This window comes from Chiloscyllium punctatum, chromosome 50 (assembly GCF_047496795.1).
Source record: "Chiloscyllium punctatum isolate Juve2018m chromosome 50, sChiPun1.3, whole genome shotgun sequence".
In the NCBI taxonomy this organism is placed as follows: domain Eukaryota; kingdom Metazoa; phylum Chordata; class Chondrichthyes; order Orectolobiformes; family Hemiscylliidae; genus Chiloscyllium; species Chiloscyllium punctatum.
This window is the reverse complement of record NC_092788.1, coordinates 47,819,937-47,832,921: the sequence shown is the minus strand read 5'-3', so window position 1 is coordinate 47,832,921 and position 12,985 is coordinate 47,819,937. Positions and strand designations below refer to the sequence as shown.

The 12,985-nt window shown below is 42.8% G+C and overlaps 1 non-coding gene across 1 annotated transcript; it reads right to left on the bottom strand.

Annotated features, from left to right (window-relative positions):
- Window positions 1-12,326: 12,326 nt before the first annotated feature.
- trnas-cga (transfer RNA serine (anticodon CGA)) lies at window positions 12,327-12,408 on the bottom strand. The gene has a single exon. It is a non-coding gene; the product is annotated as a tRNA-Ser (tRNA).
- Between the last annotated feature and the right edge of the window lie 577 nt (window positions 12,409-12,985).

The following is a 12,985-nucleotide window of genomic DNA, read 5'->3' as shown; positions in this document are numbered from 1 at the left end:
TATCAACAAAACTCCTGTCTTGAACATAAGAAGTGGTAAACGTTTTAGGCATGAAGAACAAAGAAAATGTTGATTGTGAGGACTCTGTCTCGTCATGCAGATGGGAAATTCCCAACACTGTAAACGGAAATGATTGGGTTTCCTACGGTAACTTTCTGACTGATTTACTGTTCGCCAGAGTGACTGGAAATCACTTTGTATGAAAATATTCGGTTTGAATCTTAAATGCCAGGACAAGTGCTAAATAGATTGTAATGTTTTGAAGAAATAACAAAAGTGAAAAATGTAAATTATTTTCTTTGTGATTGGGAGGAATGAGCTGGATCTTTGTAAATTGCTGTGCCAGGTGAATTGTGCTCAGAATGAAATACCAAATTAATTCGGCGTGTGCCAAGCCTGCATATATCAGTTCGATGAAATGTGAGGTGTTTAATCAGAGAGTCGTGCGTCCAAGCCCCATAATAGTCGTTTTCACTGTTTAATAGAGTTCCAGCTCTTCGTTCCACATGCAGAATTGCAAACGAACGCTGATGGAGCACTCTTGTTGCTTTCATTGACACATATGTCCTCCTGCTTTGATCACATTCCGGTTTCTGAGTGAAAACTGTCTGCACTTCACTGGAAGCGCCAGAGTCAACTTTATCAGTGCAGCTGAAAATACTATGAATGATGTCCATTTCTAAACGTGAGATTCCACTACATCCGTGCATTCTCCAAAGTATTCAAAGACACAGAACGCGAATGGCCATTTGTTAGTGGTCTGACAGAGACGCTTAATGTCTCATGGGTCCTGAACAACAATTAACTGATTCAGAATGTGCTGATGGAACGGAACGGAGTTCTCCCTGAACGTTTTGCAATTGTTCTTGTGTGTGCTCCTGTAAGTTTATGTAATGAACAGTTTATTGCCAGTAACGTGGGTGGGGTGGGGAAGGATTCTGAGGTTTCAGTGTGGGACAAACGTGATCTGATCGAACGGGTAAGTCAAATATTCCTAGAACATGGGAGAGCTGATTGGTCCAGGATCACTCCCATCTTCTGTTTCAGAATCAACAAATGAAATTGCTGGAAGTTCTCAGCAGGTCCGGTCGCATCTTGAAAATGAAAACCGAATGAGATTTCAGGACTGGTGACACTTCTTTTTCCATCTCCATGTCCCTCTGCATTTCTACAAACTTCCTTTTCATTGAACTTGCCCTGACTTCAAACTTTATATTCAGCTTCACATTTATTGCTTCCTCTCCAAACATTTTCCCAGTCTCTAAAATTTCCTTAGATGCCAGATGGCCAGAGATTGGAAGACAAAGGAGGACGGTTAGCGCTTTCAGAATATCTAGCCTGCTCCGCCATTCGATCTTGGCTAATATCGTTCTTAACCCCATTCTCCAGTCCTCTCCCTGAACACTTACTCCCCAGTCTTAGGATCCAGTCTTTTTCCCAGAGTGGGTCCTAATCCGTCCCAAAACCCTCCACATCTGTTGGCAGCTGTTACACCGTGTCTACGTGTCATCAATCTCAGTTTCAGTGATTTTCGGCAAACACGAACTGTTCTGAGCAGCTCGATCGGGTCTCTGGCCCCACTATGATCCTGTGGTGGAGCAGTAATCATCTTCATCTCCTACGGAAAGGATCGGCGCTTCAAAAAAAAAAACGGACAGAAAGAAAGATAGGATTGTGTGTCAAAGTGACCTGGTCAGTAAACCTTACTCTGTCTCTCCCCGCACATTTTAGCTGTTGTGGTGAAAGGGAATATCAGTCCAATTAATTGCCATCTACGCTTTAATTCGATATGTTTTCTTCCTTGTTCTGAATGTGCAGGGATGTTTCCAGCACTGATGGTCACCATTTCTAAGAGTGCATGCCACGAGCCCTGATATTTACTGGAGAGTAGCCGTATCAGTTTGTACGAAAGTGGCCCAGTACAAAGCTTAGAAGAAACGTTGTTGTTCCCTCTTTACGGACGACAGTCTTTCATATCATGATCGATGGGGCTTTATTGCATATTCATCAGCAAGCCTTGTTTTGAATTTACTCACCCAATCCTACTGTAGCGGTGGAATGAATATAATTCCGAATACCTGCTGCGTGAATTTCATTTTCAAATTTCTATTCGCAGTGGTCCTTCATACGTGGCGATGTGTATATCACTGCTGGCCATCCTGTTTAAGAGTGCAGTTACATATGTTCCTCTGTCTTGGCGCTGCAGGCAAAATTGTCTGCGCCTTTTCAGCCAAGATTTCCTGGACATTTCAATCTGGTATTCTTTATTTTTTCGATCATGTCCACTTTAAGGACACAGTTACCGGGCACTGATCCTTTCTGTAATAACAGTACCGCATTTGCTTTACATGCGAAGTTGGCCTGGATCAGTAACAAGGAGAGCATTCATTTCCTTCTATCACAGGGAACACTGGATTCATGATGTTAGTCTCTGTCAAATACATCCGAAAATGTGCTCTGAAAGCTTCATTTGAACGCTGTCTGGCGTTTCTCAACGTGTGTCAACCAAAACCAGAAATCCTCAATCATAGTTTGGAGCAGTTCACATATTCGAGTTTCGAAGCAGCAAACACGGATACAGTTCATTCAGAATGAAAGGATTTACAGGCACAGATGAACTATCGTCTCTTGTTCTCATACTGTGTCTGATATTACCGTGTGGCCTGAAGTCTAAGCCATGTTGTAACTGAAAATGAGGAGATCACAGACAGGCTGCCAAATGACAGTATATACTTTGTTTTCTTGTTCTCACAGAGTTCCAGGAAAGTATGACAGCGAGGGAGAGGATTGCAAGTCACGTGCAGCTCTAGTGAAATACCTTCTGTCTGATTCAGTCATCAACAAGAAACGTGAATGTGACTAAAGCGGGACGCCTTTTCACAACTCGAACAAAGCGCAATCACGAACAGTGACCACCTCTTTGACATCTCAGATCGCTTTTGAACTTCCCTTAATATGTATAGGACCTAATTTGTGCACAGCTCAAAGTGAGAACTGTTTGATTTACCGACAATAAGTGAGTCACATGTCCTTGATTCCCACATAGGTTTCTAACTCAGCTTGCAGCCAGGTGGCAGGTGTTCATGGCTCTGCTGGATAATGCACTATTATGGAGTAATAACATGAAAGTTGGAACTCTTATTGGCTCTGGGTTTCGAATAGTCTTGCTACGTGTTCTGCCATTCTCGGATTCCAGTGCTAAACCAGTTTTTCAGTTCATCTGAGCAGCAGGAGAGTCGGCGTTTCTCCCAGGAGCAGAATTCATCATCTCCAGTGATCACTTTATCTGAGGGGAGAAAATGAGTAAAGTTTTATACAGCGAGTAATCGGAATTGCATTCCGTTTCAGCATGGCAGCTGATATGGGCTAGCAAATTCAAAGCCATATTTTCTGATGAGAACAACAAGCACGACCGCTCAGATAGAGCAATTCCTTTCCACCGCTTATTCTGCAGAACTGATACCGTTGCTGTGAGTATGCTGCAGGGTATCATCAGGTACATGCTCTTGGGTTTCCGGTTTTGGCCTATGTGCTCGCGTGGCTGAGCGACCTGAGACTCTGATTTAAGATTCCACTTCTTAACAAGGCTTGTGTTTGCATCCCTGCGCGGCCACGTGTGCTAATGGATGAAGCTGGCAACGTTTTGCAGGGATGTGTTTTGTTAAAGTTGAACAGAAAAAGTAGTCATTTCTACGAACACGGCTGTGATGTGGCACAGCAGAAAACAACCAACATGTCAGTGCCCACGCTGTTTTCCCCTTCTGCTGTAGTTGTCACGTTCCCCTCCAGCTCGAAAGGCCACCAGCATAATATGCGACTTAAAAACAGGCTGCGCCAAACTTTCATATTCCAGACAATTTGCATTTTTCACAGTTTCTCTGAAAGTGAATGGAGATATTTATTTCCCTGTTGATGTGAAATTAGGTTCCACACTGAGTCTGCTCATAGTTTTCTGTTGTTGCGAAAAGGAGGGATATTGCGATACGAAACTTGGTTACTTTTCCATAATTTCCTTAATTTCTGTCCTGATGAGAGAGGCTGGTGATTGGTCCTCTCGATCCGGTGGAGACATCAGCCCAAATGTTCACCTCGTCTAATCGAGACTGTAATTGGTAATCTTCACTTTTAATGGTTCATTGTTAGTCAGTTCTGATTCATGTTACTTGAGCACTTTCCTGGCAGTATTGGTGCTCTAAGGCGTCAGTACGTTGAAAGCACCATTTGGAATTGACTCGCTGCAATTTGTGTGAGCAGCTCATGACCCAGACGACTCGCTCTGCCTCACAGACAGCATTCATGAGTCCGTGTGTCTGAAAACATGTTCTCTTTGTCAGTTCTGTTTCTGTTCATGAGTTGTCAGTTTTTGGTTTCGCTGGAGACACACACACAGACAAAGACCCACACGCACACATATATTTGTGTGATGATTTTTTTTGGTACTTTCAGAGTTACATTGTACTTTGCTCAGAAACTACATACATTCATGTAGAACTCTGAGCTAAAAAACTGCATGAAATTATATAAAACTCTGTTATCTCACTTTTTGGATTGGAATCAATCTAAACATCAGGTCATAGACAGAGAAGGGCGGCACGGTGGCACAGTGGTTAGCACTGCTGCCTCACAGTGCCAGAGACCTGGGTTCAATTCCCGCCTCAGGCGACTGACTGTGTGGAGTTTGCACATTCTCCCCGTGTCTGCGTGGGTTTCCTCCGGGTGCTCCGGTTTCCTCCCACAGTCCAAAGATGTGCAGGGCAGGTGGATTGGCCATGCTAAAGTTGTCCGTAGTGTTAGGTAAGGGGTAGATGTAGGGGTATGGGTGGGTTGCGCTTCGGCGGGGCGGTGTGGACTTGTTGGGCCCAAGGGCCTGTTTCCACACTGTAAGTAATCTAATCTAAAAAAAAAACACCGGGGCTAACGCCTTCAACATATTGTCTAGCTATTACCATTGTTAACAGCTAACCCGAGAATGCAACTTTTAAAAAAAGGCTTAACAGACAATCAATTCTTCAATGTATAATTTCAGTTACATCACACTGCAAATCTTTGCTATAAATTCTGTGTTACGATGGAGCCCTCCACAAACACCTAATGAAGGAGCATCGCTCCGAAAGCTAGTGTGCTTGCAATTAAACCTGTTGGACTATAACCTGGTGTTGTGTGATTTTTGACTTGGTACACCCCAGTCCAACACCGGCATCTCAGAATCACAACTTATTCCCGACAGCTTGCAAGTGTTCCCTTAGAAACTGCAGCTTTTGGAAACGTATTACTGGGACAAAGTCATTGCTCAATGTGATGGGATGCACCGTCAATCCCTAATTACTCGAGAGATTGAGATTTTGAGTTACTCCGCAGAACCCTGGATGTCCTCAGTAGCGGGGTACAGGCATGATGACATGAGGCAAGGATTTAGATGAAGTGACTTTGAAGAAGCAGCGAAATATTTTCAACTGGGAAACGCAAAAACCTTGGAGGGGTAATTGTGGTGATAGCTTTCGCTTGTATTTGCTGCCATTGTCCTTCCAGACAGATGCTGATCGATCACTGAATTGTTCTGGCAGGATCCGTGTGTGTGTTCTGGGTGCAACCAAGATTTAGTTTTCATTCGGATAATTCACAAGAAGAGAATTAAATCTTCATTTCCTGACTGGGAATGAAAGCCTGTTCTGGGCAATGTAAACTCGGACTCGTATGTAGGGATGTCCATTGATACTGCAGTAGCCTTTGGGACCTGTACAAACTCTAGTGCCTGCTCCTCACGTCATAATCGTCTTCGTCAGCAGTGTTTCTCTCTCCAAGTTTCCAAGTCGGTTCATATTATCACCCTTGGTTTCAATGTGAAGAAGGCAATGCTGTGATAATCTGATGTTGTTCAGCAGATATATTGCAGCAAGTTAAGTAAAGACTGATGCTAACACGAGCTCGTTTTGAGCTGCGCTGATGTGTTGGCAGCAAGAAAGGCAACGTTCAACTCGCCCCATTCCGGATGACGGGCCCGAAATGACCAGTGGGTTCTCGCTGAATTAGTTCAGGCTCTGGAAGGTAAAAAACTTCAAGTATGAAAGTACAGTGAAAGGAAATGTTTCACAGAGTGGGGCATTCCAAGTGAAACAGTGACGGTGATTATGTTTGCTGATTTTTCACCTTGTGAATGCTGTTTCTCTGATGTGGACGTTTACATTACCTATAGACAAACTGTCACAGCCAGACCTGGTCTTTGGGTCAGTGACGGAATTGGTAACACGCCTGACATCGAATTAGGGGATTGTCGGTTCGCATTTAAAATCACGAGAATGCACGTGCTAGTCCATTCCTGTTGTCTGTCCGGAATGGAAGGATTTGGGTTTTCCAATTTACAGTTTCTTTCGTCCAATTCAAATTAGAGCTCAGATCAACGTCTCTCATTGTCTATAGAACTGGCTTTGGTTTAAGCAAAAGCTGCCTTTTGGTGAGTGAACTTGCATGTTGGAGCCGACATCTGAAGTGAAGCACAAGGAGCTGGTCAAATCCTGAGAACTCTGCCACTCTCGGGGAATGTGTCTGTGTGTCTTTTTCTGTGGGAGACACGACGTGGGGAATAACACAGTATGACTATGTCAAACTTCAATCCCATTGTCGTGTCATCTAAGATCAAAGAGAGAACCTCACTGCCATTTGCACTGGAAACATCAGAACACATAAGGTTATGGACCAAAGCTGGAAACTGGGAATAGAATAGATGAATGTCTTTAAACCAGACTGCACCATGGGCCAAATGGGATTTTCCATTCTGCAAAACTTGAAGACGAGTAGAAACCAATCTGCAGTGAAACTGATCAGAAATGAAATGGAAAATCCATTTCATCGAGAATAAGTGCAAGAGCGTCTGCCTTCATTTCGTGTAATCTCGTAGTTAGGATTTGGAAGTCTAACCGCAATAGTGTTGGTTCTATTCTCGGACAGGGAATGCATGTTTTATTGTGCAAATATATCGTGGTACCAGTATTTCTTACCACTGGTCCGAATCTGTTAATGCTTGGTTTTGTGCCGGTTAATCAAAAATCAAAAAGATACAGGTTTTGGAAATATGAACTATAAACGAGAATTGATAGAGAAATCCGCTACACCTGGCAACATCTGTGGAGAGAAACAGGATTTTTTTCTTAAGATGGACAGGAAGCAGGTTAGTTATAGATTTTTAGATTATACTGTTGGGAAAATGATAATCTTACCTGTCGAATCAAGATATTTATCAAAATCACTGTTGAGCTTACAAATATCGAATTTACATTCTTAAAAGGACTTAATCAGCTGTCATGCTACATTCATTTTCCTGAGCTGGTGGAAGGCTATGTTTTAATGGCTACATTTCCTTTTAGTTTCTGTTATTTAGCAGTCACGCCGAATGGAGAATTGTTTCTTTCAGTGTCTGCTTCAATATGGGTCTTTGTTTTTTTTATATAATTGTCTCTGTATCTTCCTGGGCCTTTTTCACATTCTCCGACTCTCTGTCTGTCCATATCCCTCATTTCCCATTTCTGCTCTTGTAAAGCCTGACATTCAGAGACAGTTTGTAATTCGAATTGCTGAGAGGCTTTCTGACGCCTGGCTGGAGTCGGTCGAAGTAGTCCCACATTCTCTGTATAATGCGTCTGTCACTTCGACCTGAGGCAAGGAGACATTTCTTCCTCAAAATCTAAAGACCCTTTCGAAGTTAAAAATGATTTCCGTATCCAACAGAAAAAGAAAGTAATTACATAATAGATGAAGAAGGAAAACGATGCATTTACTGTTGATGTACAACGAATGAATGGTGACAGCAGAGAATGACGTTGATCATGTCGTGGTGTCAGTGCAATTACAACAACATTTCCCAGGAATGCTGCAGTGTCTCCTGCCTCACCACTTAATTTCCACGAAACTGGGAATGAAGGAATGAGAATAAGAGGATGAGAAGCAGAAGTGCTTGTGGAACTGCGGGAAGAATCTCCAGGTTAATATAGTAGTTAAAAAGAGCAACCTACACTTCTGGATTTAAACCAGGACAATGAAGCTGGAACGCGAAATCAGAATGTACAGCAATTCAAACAGGACACTGAGTTTCTCGATCAGCAACACAATACTTGAGAGAAATAACGAGCTTTAAGTACAATGAGCAGGCACCAGTGTGATGGGAGCTGTTTTCACCTGCTAATCCATGGCGCCACATTAAGAGTCAGATTGCTCGTTCATATGTGCAATGCCTGAACCACTTGATCACAGGAATTCGAATACGCATTTTCTGTATTAATGTTGCTCAGTATGAATGGCAATAAAACTCTTCTTATGCAAAAACAGACGTTTCAATGCTGAGCATGCCCCACTAAAAAGACACAGAAAAAGACAGTATCCTCTTGCATTGGCATCAAACAGATATTTTCGTCTGTTTAAACTGACAGAATAAAGAGGATGTGCTCATCTCCTCTCGCGTCCCATTAACCACGTTAATACACACGCAGGGATTTTCAAACCAAGATGAACAGGCTCATTGTTGTGAATTGACAGCAGTGGTGTCTGAGTCATTTCGAACAGTGAGCAATAAATGCTGAACCAATAGCACTGACACTGAGCCTTGCACCATCAGCTCCACACTCACATCTTGTGTTATGTCTCCGAGGCATCAGTGCATTTGACTTTAATTATTCTACCCTGCACCTCTCCTCAAGTTATTCCCGACTGCTTGCAGTGTCGAATTAGAACATGCAATTATTAGAAATGCATTTCTGGGACACAGTTGTCTTTCAATGAGATAAGATTCACTGCCCATCCCTAATTATCCCAAAGATGTAGGGGAAGAGTAGACTGACGCCACTCTGTCAATGTTACTCATCCAGGGAAGAGCAGACTGACCCAACACTTTATATGTAACTCCCCCAGCAAATGGCAGACTGACACCACTCAGAGAAGAGCAGGCTGTACCCATTCTGTCTCTGTCACTCATCCAGGAAAGAGCAGGCTGATCTGATTCTGTCAATGAAACACAAGCAGGGAGACGAGCCTGACCCCACTCTGTCAAAGTAACTCACTCAGAGAAGAGAAGCCTTATTCCATTCTGTCTGTGTGAATCATCCAGCGAAGACAGTAATGAAACCATCCTTGCTGTTAAACTCAGACAGAGAAGAGCAGACTCTCACGATTCTGAGAAAGTAACACGCCCGTGGAGGAGCAGACTGACACCACTCTCTTAACGTAGCTCACCCAGGGAAGAACATACTGAGTGCACTCTGTTATATTACTCACTAAGAAAGGGGCAGACTGACCCCATTCTGTAAATATGACTCTCCCAGGGAAGAGCAGATGAAGTCCAATCTGTCAATGTGACTCAACCAGGGAATAGCACTCTGACCTCACGCGATCACTTTAACACAACTAGGAAATTGCAGACTGATGCCACTCTGTCAATGCAACTCACCCAGGGAAGAGCAGACTGATCCCGCACTGTCCAAATAACTCACTCAGTGAAAAGCAGACTGACGCCACTCTGTCAATGTAACTCGCACAGGAAAGAGTAGACTGATGCCACTCTGTCAATGTAACTCACTGAGGGAAGAGCAAACTGACGCCACTCTGTCAGTGTTACTCACCGAGGGAAAGGCAGACTGACCCCACACTCTCAGTGTAACTCAGCAGACTGATCCCACATGGTCAATATAAGTCATTCACTGAAGAGCAGTCTGATCCCAGTCTATAAATGTAATTCACTCAGGGAAGAGTAGACTGATCCCATTCTCTCTATGGCACTCACCCAATGAATGAACACTAACCCCACTCTACCAATTAACTCGCCAGAGAAGAGCAGACGAAAGCCTGACTGTCAACATAAATTATCGAGGGAAGAGAATACTGACCCCGCTCTTTCTGTTTCACTCAGGCAAGGAAGAGCAGACTGTCACCACTCTGTGAAAGAAATTCGCCCAGGGAAGGGCAGACTGACCCTACTGTATCTGCGTGACTGACACAGGTAAGAGCAATTAATCCAACTCTGTGAATGTCTCTCCCTCAGGGAAGAATACCCTGACCCCTCTCTGTCCATGTAGCTCACCCAGGAATCAGCAGACTATCCCCACTCTGTCTATTTAAGTTCACAAAAATCCTCTGAAGTACGTCCTATCCAGACACTGTCCACATCACTGTCTCTGGAACCGTGTGCGTTCAATGGCAAATCCAAATAACCTGCAAATGTTTAGAATGTAGCAGCAAACCAGAGCTACCACACAGTAATTGGGCGAATGTGCAAACTTCCATCAGGCAGACACCTAAGCCTGGAATGGAAAACAAATCCGACAGCAGTCGTGATTATAAAATGGCAGAACAGAAACCCATCAAAAAGAATTGCGTCCCTGTGTGTTGCAATGATTCTGAGTATTAATTAAGCCCCCCTCACTGTAGTTAATTTCCATTTTCATCACTGCCAACCTTCTTCAAAGCAAAGCACGCACTTGCTTTTTTCAGACTTCCAATATCCCGCTTTCATCCCGCTTTTTACCTAATCATATTTCTGACTTTACAAACTACATCACAACAGGTTGACAACTGCAGAATGAGCTTTGTTCCGTTCTCCACTGATGTTGAGAGTAGGAATACAGCACATTCGAGTAGGACTTGATGCGCTTGCGGGTGGTGTATTCGCGGCATTATGGCTTCTTTTTTTTCATTTTCGGTCTACTATTTCGAGTTCATTGCGCAGACTTCTGAAGAAGACTTTTTGGAGTCGAAATGGTAACTGTGATATCTCTCGGAAGACAGACGTAGCTTTATTTCTGTTCTCTTATAAATTGATCTTCTTCTGATCTTTGCAAGTGAAATAGGGTGCCTTGCTATTGCTCGGTTTTAGTTTCAAAATCAAGAGAAACATGAAGAAGACAATATCAAAGAACACAAAGTACTGAGTTGTTAAGATAATTTTTGCAGCAAAGGTGGACATGAAGGTCAAATTAAGATAACGGTTCAAGAACATTTAGTCCGGAAGTGGTATGTGACTTTAGTTCCAAATATTTGTTTTCGTTGTTCCAGTACATCTTTGTTGAACCCAGAAAACATTGATTGTTTTCTGTATTCATTTTGTTTCGCAATATCTGTCTTCTGGTCGATCAGGGACAACTTGAATTTGCGTCTGCATTGAATAAGATTTCGCTCTTTCTTTTGAGAAGCAAACCTGTGCATTATGTACCAATTATCATGCTGATGGCTAAGAAATTCAAAATGAATTACGGTTTATGAATCGTGAGCCAGAATGAAGTGATCCACTGGCGAGCAGATGTTACCACGCCCTATTCCAACATCGGGCCTGAACGGTCCATTGGCAGAGTCTGCAGAAAGGAAGTGTCTAAGTGAACTAGTCCTTTGTTCAGTTTGATTTGATATCAATGGTCGTGCTGTTTCGGGGCAGAAATGTGTCAACATCTCTGACGTTAGAGTCAAAATTTAAGTCACATCTACTCTTTGGAGTGTCTTCACATATCGGAACATGCTGACATGAAAACATCTAGCTCTGATAGCAAAGGTTTTTACATTAAAGTGGGAGTATGTTTAACTAAGCAATTCAGACGGCCAAGATGAATAATTGGCATTTGGTTCTTCAAGCTGAGCTCTCCACACCAACTGCTCCAACGAAGGCCGTGGATAAGATCCCCATCGATTATTTTGGTCAATTTTAGCCTCAACAACAACCTATTGTTCTGAACAATGCTACACCACAAGCAGAGTGCTATGTCTGATTTTCATCGTTAATTTTCAAATTCAGTTCTTATTGCACAGTTTCTTACGAATGTGGACAGCAGAAGACCGTTAACATTCCATTTCTAATATTTCCAGAAAATTCTACTCCACCGATATCGCCTTGCCTTATCACACCTCAAGCCAGGAACCTGGATCAGTCGAGTTCCTTTCCACACATGGAGTTTCTTTTTCGAATTCATTGACTGCTGATATAATAGATTATTGGCCTTGAGAGTCAGCTGTAAATTAAGTTGAACTTTCTCAGCTTGACTTTCAACTGATCCTAAAAAAAAATTCCTCACCTGCAGGTAAATGCATTGCATTGCTTCTTGTTTTGCTTAATTCCACCCCCAACCCCCCCACTCCCCACTCCCGAACATCCAAATTTCACGATAGTTCGACAAATGTTTTAAAACTGATTCGTGTTGGAAGTTGGTGGCTTTTTGCGTCTCGACATATAATTTATTCAATTGGACGTCTTGAAATGACTTCGGATTCTTCACAGTTGAAATTCCACTTTCGATTGAATGCAAAGCTCAAGCTCCACGAAATTCCGCTAAGAGATTAATGACTTTTAAAGGATTCAGCGCTGTGAACAGGATTCGAACCTGTGCAGGGAGACCCCATTGGATTTCGAATCCAACGCCTTAACCTCTCGGCCATCACAGCTACAGAACAGTTGCCAATTTTCATAGTAAAAGAACTGAATTCATGAAATACGCAGGTTGTTTGAAGATCAAATTGTCAAGACCCAAAGATTTCGCCAAATCCTTTGCAGAGACCCAGACGAACGTTACCTTAGCAGATTGACAGGCTTTCACCGCAAACGAGATCCTGACACAGCTGAAGTTGTGGGAATGATTCTTCGTCGAATTTTAGAGTCACGGATGTACACCACATGAAGAGAGGATCATTGTCTCACTGCGTCCGATCGACTTTGACTCAATTGCTCATCATCTGGTGCCACAGTTGTGTTTTAATATTCATCGAAATATGGTATTAGAAATATTGATGCTAAGTCCATAAACACTAGCTACATTCGTAAAATCAAAATCGGAATTAGAAAGAATGCAGAACCAATTTACAGGAATGGATCCAGCAACTAATCCGTAAGTTCGGACATCAGGTAATGAACTTGTGAGCACAAGAGAGGAAGATTGACCGAAGATTTGGAACTTGAAATCGTCTTGACGGAATTATTTGCAAGGTTTTTGCGGTTGTTCTAGAGTCATCAAGTCCTTGAACA